This window comes from Zonotrichia leucophrys, chromosome 2 (genome assembly GCF_028769735.1).
Source record: "Zonotrichia leucophrys gambelii isolate GWCS_2022_RI chromosome 2, RI_Zleu_2.0, whole genome shotgun sequence".
NCBI lineage: Eukaryota > Metazoa > Chordata > Aves > Passeriformes > Passerellidae > Zonotrichia > Zonotrichia leucophrys.
Genome location: NC_088171.1, coordinates 32,313,744 through 32,323,242, shown reverse-complemented (window position 1 = coordinate 32,323,242; position 9,499 = coordinate 32,313,744). Strand labels below are relative to the sequence as shown.

At 36.4% G+C, this 9,499-nt stretch overlaps 1 long non-coding RNA gene across 2 annotated transcripts; it reads left to right on the top strand.

Moving 5' to 3' along the window:
• The first annotated feature begins 751 nt into the window (after positions 1–751).
• On the top strand, positions 752–9,284 carry LOC135443079 (uncharacterized). 2 transcript variants are annotated; one of them, XR_010438801.1, is made up of 3 exons: positions 752–856; positions 2,200–2,294; positions 8,181–9,284. It is a non-coding gene; the product is annotated as an uncharacterized LOC135443079 (long non-coding RNA). The 2 variants fall into 2 exon arrangements; XR_010438800.1 differs by lacking the exon at positions 752–856 and having other exon boundaries at positions 2,157–2,294.
• The last annotated feature ends 215 nt before the right edge of the window (positions 9,285–9,499 follow it).

Sequence of the window (9,499 nt, the reverse complement as noted above, 5' to 3'; positions counted from 1 at the left end):
TGCTGTATTTCACATTTAAAATAACTAATGGAGTAGATATTTCAGGGTCAGGTACAAGGAGTACAGCTTACAACTATCTGCTGGCTCTATAATTTGTTGCATTCAAGGCACAGCCTGATAGAAAAGCAGATTTCATGGAGGTATGTTTACACCCACACCATGTTCCTTTAGTGAGGTCCCTCTTCTCAAGTACTACAGGAGCTCTGCACCCACTTCTGATGTGACTCGGAAGAGTGAGTTCTGCTTCTCTTTAATGATGCCCAAGAGTTCAATCTGTCCTTGAAACAAATCTCTTCAGTGATGGTTTGGGTGTATCCCATATACTCAACAGAATTAAACAGTTTGGAGCGCTCGAGCAGCGCAATGGCAGCAGGGAGACGCAACTTGAGCGAGTGGTTGTAGAAGTGTAGTGACGCATCAAGGATTTTTGGCTCCATCATTTCATCACCTCCTTATATAAAGCCGTAAAATGTACAATCTTTGAAATGGGAAGAAAAAAGGGGAAAAAAGGAGAAAGACGGCTCCTTGTGGGACGGCAGATCCCTGGGCTCCGGAGCGGCAGGAGCGCTTCACAAACAAAAGCAGAGCGCCCTCGTGTGGCCCCCGGGAGCGGCGGGAAACGCGGGGGACCGGGATTGCGCGTTGTCATGGGAATGTTCTGCACTGGGGTCTTTGCCCGGGAAGAGATTCCCATTTATTAATTCCGTCATTTTTAAGGGAATTTATAACAGCTGTTCGCATAAGCCCAAGAAAATTTATTTTATATGCACACACTCCAAAGCGTTTTACTGCCTTCCAGTTTGGCAGTACTACATTATATTATTTTTCATGGCTGTGAGAACTTCCTTTAAAAAATGTAAGGACTATTAGTCTCCCTACTCTTTCTTTTTTTAAATTTTATTTTATTTCTTTATTCATGCTACTAAATTTTATTTTATAAATTTAGTTAACTATGTTGCAATTTTTTCAAAACATTCTTGTGTTTTCCTTTTGACATTTACATTTTTTTTTTCTCTCCACAAAAATGTATTTGCTCTGTTTCATTGCACAACTGAATTTAATATACGGACCTGGAAAAATGAAGATCTTATGCAAAAATTATAATGATGAATGTAGTTAAAAATAATTATATTGCCATATTCCCAACTTAATAAAACCTTGATTTCATTAATATATGGTTTATTCATAGGATTAGGGGAAAATAAAATTTGCAAAAAAATACAATGCAGGAAAGAGCCAAGATCAGTGAAGAACTGTGTGTCTGTATGTTTCTTCTTTAATTTCCAGACATCTGGTTTAAGTCTGTATGGTTTACATTAGGAAGATAATGTTAATTTACTCTATTCAGTAGTGATTTAACATGATTCAACAGGTGAATTGTCCATGTATTTTTATAGTTGCCAGCATATTTTTGAGTACACAGACATTCAGCATTAGGATCCATTTTTTCAGCAGCTGGAACCAAAATCCTTATACAGTAAGAGAAATCAAACTACACAACTATTTATTTTTTTTTCTACACATTCAAATGGACACAAACAAAATAATGGAAATTGGTCTTCCCTTGTAACAAAATATCACAGAACACTCACTTCCAAAAATGAATCATTATCTGTACAACACAGGATAAATGGAACTATTTCCTTAACGGGTTACATTAAATAGATTAATATTTATCTCAATGCTCATTATGAAGTGTGAGCCATTTATCAACATTTACGTAAAGAATATCAGATGTTATTTTATATGTTATTTTAGAAGATATTTTAAATGCAAGTCAATCACTGTCAGTGTTAACACCCTCAATCAATTTTATGTGAAATAGTCTTACATATAACAATGCTTTCTCTCGACCAACAGATGAGAAAGGAAAAATGATGGGAAAAAACCCAGAACTATTCTCATCCTCCTATGAATTCCTGCTCAGAAATTGCAATAAAATTTACTGTTTTATCAAGGCTTGCTGGAACTTATCTTTGAAGTCACCAGCAAGCCAAGCCATCAATTTTTCTGTGTCATATGGAGACAACATGGGAGCTGAAATCTACACTCAGCTGTTTTGCTTTTTGGGAGAAGATGGTGGGATTAAGCAATCACCATTTACCACACATTTTCTGTTGCTCACTGTGTGCTCTGTCATGCAGTATCTGTGTCTGCTCTGAGTTTTTACAAAGTCTATTTTTTTCATTGTATTGATAGAAGTGTGCATGTTCAGGACACCAGGCACCAATGAACAGACATGTGCATACCTGTGCATAAGCAGGGAAGGAAATGCTCTCAGCTAGCGTTGCCAGGTATGTATCCTTCCAATCATCACTATCATGTGTAAATATTTAGTAATGCAGTCAATTGTAGTTTTGGGTTTTTTTATATCTCTGCATTCTAATAGCAATCTTTGAGGGGATACATTCACTTTTGCAAAATTGTGGGGTTTTTTAAATGAAACATGAAAATGTGAAAATGTAACATTTTCTGTATGAAATATTTAATATGTTAGAGGAATATGTTTTGGTCAACAGAGGGCACTCTACGGTTTTCAAAGGAGCCTAACAGAAGCTTTAAAAGGTTCAGTAGGAGATGACTGAGTGTGGTTTTCAAAGAGCCTTTAGTACTGGTCAATCTATAATTTATTGGAAATGCTACTGATTTCCACAATAACATAGAGAACAGGAATGAAAGAGAACCCCATCATTTGATAAAGTCAGATACTAGGATTAAGGCTGTGATCTACACAGTCAGCTCTTAGTTACATCTTCAAAATCGGAAATTATGTGAAAAGTTGTAACATACTCTGAGTTAAAAGTGTACTTAGCCAGTAATGATGTGTTTTACCCTTGCTGTTTGTTTAAAAATGATGGCTTTGAATATCATAAGTGTTGACAAGTCAGTCCCCGCTGCTGTTCATACAGGTTATTTCTTCCAGTTCATAAACAGGTTACTTTCCTGACACTAGCCTATCTTGTGCTGTTGACTTTAGTAACCACTTTTGGTTCTGTTCTTCACTTATTTTCAAACAAAATAATTGCATTTAGGATTAGAACATGAAGGGGAATTTTAGAGCAAGCTAGGTATTTTTAGCCTGTCTGTCTAGAATAGATGGAAATAAAGCAATAAAGACATAGAACAAAATGAGTCATTGATACTATGTAAAACTTCAGAAATTACTTTAACTGAGATTTTTATACAGAAGCCAAGCCATGAGAGCTGGGCAGGAGTACTGCATGCAGAGCTGTCATACATTGAGGTAGCGTGCATGTATTTCTATAAAGTAGACTACTTCTGCATAAAACCCTAAAACTAAAATTGGGAAAGCAATGCTACCAGCCCACCCTGGAGAGCACAGGAGTTAAGCACTGGCACAGCTTTACATGTTTCTCATTAACAAACCTTGAAGCGTGTGATCTGTGTTTAAAGATGGGGCAGAACAGGCATCTCCAGCTAGAGGGAAGATGCTAGAAGTTAAAGCAGAGAGAAGTGCAGTAAGTCCTCAGGTTATCCATTCCTCCTCTAGTAACCCTCCTCCCAAGAGCTGCTATACTGTGTTTTACTGCGTAACATGTGCTTGTAGTTACAGGGAATAGGAGAGCCAGTGAAGAACTAGTCAAAGTTTAGAGGGCAAATCCTTATCTCTTTTCCATGCCTATGTGTGTGGGATGAATTGAGGGAAGCAGCTGGGAGTGTGTGTCAATCAGAGCCCAGCTCTCACAAGGAGCGAGGATTCTTTACTGCAAACCTGACGCGAGGAAGTTAAAAGCTGTTTTCCTTGCTTTCACACTTACATTTGCCAACAGCTGTTTCAACATTTATAAACACAATTCCCACTGGCTGCCAAATTACCATAAATTCATTTCTGCGTATTTTTGAGTACTAGGCATAAAAATAATTACATCTGATTAAATCCATTTATGCTTTCACACCTTTCAAATGTATAGTAGATATGAATTGTTGCAATATATTCTATCTAAACAAAAATTTCATTATGACTTCCAGGCAGGTTATCTTCAGAAGGTTATGAAGCAATAATTTATTAGGTATGGTATTTCACAGTTTCATTCCAGCTAGAGTACGCAGTGTCTGCTAAGTGACAGCACAACTTGGGGCAGCAGCGCACTTTAAAAGACTCAGGTGTTCTCCTGTGTTCAGCTTCATTTAAGTGAACTCTTTTAATGTTATAGATACCTAGAAAAATTCTCTCTACAGGAGAAGGAGACCTTCAGAGTGCTTCTACAAAATGCTGCTTCTCTACTGGGTGTGTTTTCTCTCTCTGGAAATTTAAACCGTGCCTAGCATTGCTGAGCACTTGTTCCTGCAGGCAAATGGGCATCTGACTTGGTCAAATATGAAGTGTGTGTGATGCTGGCAGGCGCTGTGCTTGGGAGTGTGGAGCTGCAGAGACTGAGTTTGCTTCTTCCCGCTGAGCACATAATGCCTTTCATCACATAATGTTTAACCTGACGCATTGTTCTGCCGCAGTCCTGGCTAACACTTCATTTTAAGTGTGCCAGCATTATTAATTCTTTTGGTATTCACTGTAATAACACTGATCATAATTAACTCATTCTGTAGCCTTGTGAGTGTTTAAAGTTCTCACATGGAATTCTGCTGTAATTCAGCCTTAATTAAGGTACCACCTAATTTTTGCAGAGAAACAAGAGCGTGTGATCTGTCTCAGGACGTAACTCCTTTAGCATCTCAGATGGAGTGTATGGATCTTGTGAACATGTTGGGTATATTCCCTCTCTAAGGAAAATTGTATACACCATGTACATAAAGTATGAAAGAATAATATTATCTAACATGCAGTACATAGTACATGCCTAATCTGTATGTCACTATGTAGAGTATATTGCACTGCATTTAGTACTGATAAACACATTTCCACTTTATAAAATATGAAAACAGCCAAGCTGCTTTTCAAGAACTTAAAAGAAAAGCTATAAAAGGAATATCTTTAAATTAAAAAAAATGCCCTCCTTTTAATTTTACAAAACTATAGTTTATATATCCGTATTGATATACAGCAGCTGAATAGTACAATATTTAGTATAGTATCAAATGCCATGTATTAGTTTAACCAACCTTGTTGCTGCAAAGATATTTTGAACTAAATAATCTCCTTTAATTGAAAATAAGCATAAAATCATTATGCTTTTTTTAAGTACATTGTAAATTGGAAAATCAGAACATTGTAAAAATACAAGCTCCATTTCATAGCAACTTAGTACAGATACAGCTACATGATTTCAATGCATCCTTTAAACTAATATTTTCAGGGATGATTAACTTTGTTGGAGAAAATTATTCTAGGCAAAAACTGGGCAAGTAATGGCTCAGCTTGCAAGTGGATTTTCCCTGCTACAATTTCTTGAAAATTCTTTCAAAATTACTCACTTTTGCTCATTTTCAAACGATGGAGAGGGCAAATTTATGTAAAGTATATCTGCATACTATGTGCTCACACAAAACCAGATCATTATTGACAAAGTATTTGGGACGTTTTATCTTGTTTGATATTCCTTGACTTGTGTGTCAATTTTTCATTTTGCTATGTTAAACCCCACCTTGATAATAAAATGGACGTTTGAAAACTAAAGAAAATTTCATATGATTTAAGCTGTTGCCACCAGTTTGTGGACTGATAGCTTAACCATATTCATTAATCTATCAGTCCACAAACTTCTCTGAATGAATTTCTCTTGGCCTACATAAAGAAATCGAGGGAACTAAAAAGAAAGAGAATTCAGCCAGTAAGTGTCTCAAAATAGTATTGATTTCTTTTACAGTCCAAACATGTATTGTTTGGAACACTTTCACCATTGGAAATCAATGGCAAAATCTGAATTGACTTCCCCAGAGCCAGCATAACATCTATGAAATTTAAGATTGAGGCTGTGCTTTATTTTTTAACCCACTGCACTGCAAACTGCAGCTAGAATAGTGGTCTGCTGTTCTTCAATGAGTAACTATGATTCTCATTAGTAAAATGTGTTATGTACTAAGTAGAAGTAGAATCCCAATATTCTGTACTATATTAATAGTGAGACAACAAGTATATGATATTTAGACAGAGCATACTGAGGTTCAAGATTTCTGCTTAGAACTCACAGAATCTTTTAAATTTCAGTATGAAAGGCATTTTGTTTTTGAATGCAGAAATGCTGAGGAAATATGATCTTTAGAAAAAATCCACAGTATTTGATTTACAACTTCTTGAGTAGCAAATCTGTCACAGTGGCTACTTTGTAGGGTGATGCCCTGCTACAGAGAGTGCAGCCAAAGGTATTTAGGTGCCCATTAGGGAGTTTTTCAGGAAAGTTAAGGGCAAGCAAGCCCTGAATGCAGTTCCCTAATGTGAACAAGCCTTTCGCTCTGTCTTTTCTATTTCTAGAGTTTGGGGGTCTTAATTTTCTAGAAGCGCTACAATTCATGCATCCTAATCTTGCCGGATTATGTTGTCTGGATTTATTTAGGCAACAACATCCTAAGAAGAAAATTAATTTTAAGTGCCTTGCTGTTGCAATAGACATTTTTTTGCCGTGTCTAATGATTATCACCTCTTAAGTATTCCCAGAGTAAGAGCTTTGAAAACTCATTTGATTGAGACACTATTACAGTTATTTCATTTAGTCCTGAATTTCTGTCATTTCTTATGTGGAAGGAGAGTTGGACCCTGAGTCATGCATCTCAGCTCTTAGTTTGACCTTCCACTTGTAGCTACATCACATGGAGCTCCATCTAGTCACTGCCTTGCAAATGCTTCAGGTGCAATTTCCATTTTTTGGGGTTTTGTCTAATTTTTTTGGTGAGACCAAATTAAATTCCTTTCTCTCAAAGTTCTCTAACATGAAAAAATGTGAAGTATTTTGTCAGTATCAAAAAGATTCAAAGAACATGGCAGTGATCCTGTTCCTTCTCCATGTATTTTCCGTGGTTATGCAGTGATATAGCAAAAAGGAGCAGAGGGTATTAGGTGTTTCTTCTTTTGCTCCTTTCTTACAAGAAGTAGGGTGCAATTCTTTGCAAACAAAATAAAGCAATACAAAAATGATATTTTCTCTTAATACTCTGTAAAAGATAAATATGTGAAAGCATTCAATAACTAATATGAAAAGGATAAACAGAGTTAGAAGGAATACCACAGAACTGATTAACTCTGCAAAAACCTCCTACTAAGGTAGTGTTTACTGTAGTGGGTTAGTCTCATATTAATGAAACATTTAATTATGTTGGTTGTAAACCTCAGTATCAGCACAAAAGGGGCATTCTTCCAAATTAAATGGAAGGAACATGAATACAACATTGTCGCATGTTTTTGCTTAATTTCTGATTTATTTAGTTTCTCTTCGTTGAAAGGACTCATTTTTCTTCCAAGTAGGTATAGCTGTTCTTTATTGCAATCATAATTAAAATACTGATAATAATAATAATAATAATTAAAAAAAGATTATTCAAACTAGAACTCAAACTTATCCAGAGCATGAGCTATCACATAATGTAAATGGTAACTCAGAAGTTTTTTAAGTCTATTAGACTGTACTAATTGTTGGTAACATACAGGATGTAACAGGCATTAATAAGCCCTAGTAGATTTAAATCAGATTATGAAGTAATAAAATGTAGACTAAAAAAATTACTTTTGTAAACCTTTCTTCCAGGCACAATTTAAAAACAATGCTCTCTAAACCAAAAGGAAAATACTATATAAAATAAATATAATCTTTAAAGAAACCAAGGTAGTACCTGAATGTATACAACAGTCTCTGTCTCATGGATATCCTTTAGCAGTCATAAAGATTTCTCACTTCCTTTTGATTTAACCACATGACATCTGAGTTCAGAATGGTGACAAATAGAGCAAAACATCTATTTCTCCTGCCTGCTTTAGCATCTGATTTCCTCATCCATGTCAGTTGAAGCAGGTCTGAGATCTCAGATCTTGACATATTAGGAAGGATGTCTTGGCCCTGCAGCATTTAAGTGTGTTCATAAGCACACTTATTTCTATAGGGCAGTGAATCCAGGACCCATAGGAAGACAAATTTTTTGTGTGTGCATGAGACTTTCAAGAGTCTAAGGCTAAAACCTCAGCATATCACTGAGAAGTGTTGCATGGTATTTTTAACTCTAAAAAACACCAAATAAAGTATTGTTAGATTTTTATCACATTTTTTTTTCCAAAGCTATAAAGCTGGTGAGTGAAACAGAAAAATGGTGGAACCGTGAGAGAATCATGAAGTAGTCAATGTTGGAAGAGGTCTTTGAAGATCATCTGCACCAAGATCTCCAACATTTAAGGTTACATACATCAACTTCAGAAGAGACTTCAGACACGTAATGTCAATGTTTAAGCGTCAGCTCCCAAGGAATGCAAGAAAAACAAAGAAAAAATCCTGGTGTTACAAATGCCACTCACTATAAAAGTTCTCAGAATTGGGGTGATAAGCATGAGGACTTTCCAAGGCTGTGCAGTTGAGGTGTGTTACATCAACACTTCAGCTGGGGTTTGTGCTTCTAGAGCAGATTTCCTCACTGTCTTCATTAAGTGAGACTTTACTTGCTAGTCTCTCCACAGCAAATGCCTTTGGAGAGAGCATGCAGACCACAGGATCAGACTAGAGCATGTCAGAGATGGGAAAAACCCTGAACTATAAATTATGAGATCTTCACATCTTCTGCACCAACTACTTCTCTCCAAGTACTCACTCTTGTCCCCACACTCGTCATTGTGGGTACAGCTGACAGGCACTATCTCCATTAATACTGTTTCCAAGAAGGAAGGAGTTAAGATTATTTATGTTACAATAATTTCTTGCATCTTCCCTTTGAGCTGCTGCAAAGAACCAGAACAGGAATTAAGTCAAAGTCCTTGAAGGTAGTCTTTTTACTTTTCCCACCACTTCAGCTGTCACCCCAGCAGATGAGAAAGCTCACGAATAGCACAGTGCTCCAGATGCCATTTATTCTGAGGATTTGTTTTTGAAAAATGCTTAGTATCAATTTAATCCTTGTGCTTTCAGGAGACCAAGAGGGAAATGTGTGGGATTTTTTCCTCTGATAATTAATATGCAATTAAAAAGGGGGGAAGAAAAATGGATGGTAAACCGTCCCATCACTCAGCATTCCCCGTCTTCCACCCCACTCTCCCCCTCAAAAAAAAAAAAAAAACAACCCACAACTCTAGGACAAGTTTGAAAGAAGTTTTGAAAACAAATTAATCATTTTGGGGTTGGGCTGTAGCAGTGCTTATATACACTAAGAAATAAATGTGATAAACAAGAGCTGGTTCTTCCTGTGTTGCCACTGGTGATTACTTTAAATGTTTCGAAGATAGTCAGAGATCAGCCTTTCACAGAATCCAAACATGAAATTCAGCCAAACTCAATGACTAACTGACCCCTGTTAGTCATATGTCCTCTCTTCAGCAAATTACTAATAAATGCTTGTAGGAGGAATGTCAGACAAGATTACACATCAGTACCATTAGTAACTCTGGATTGTC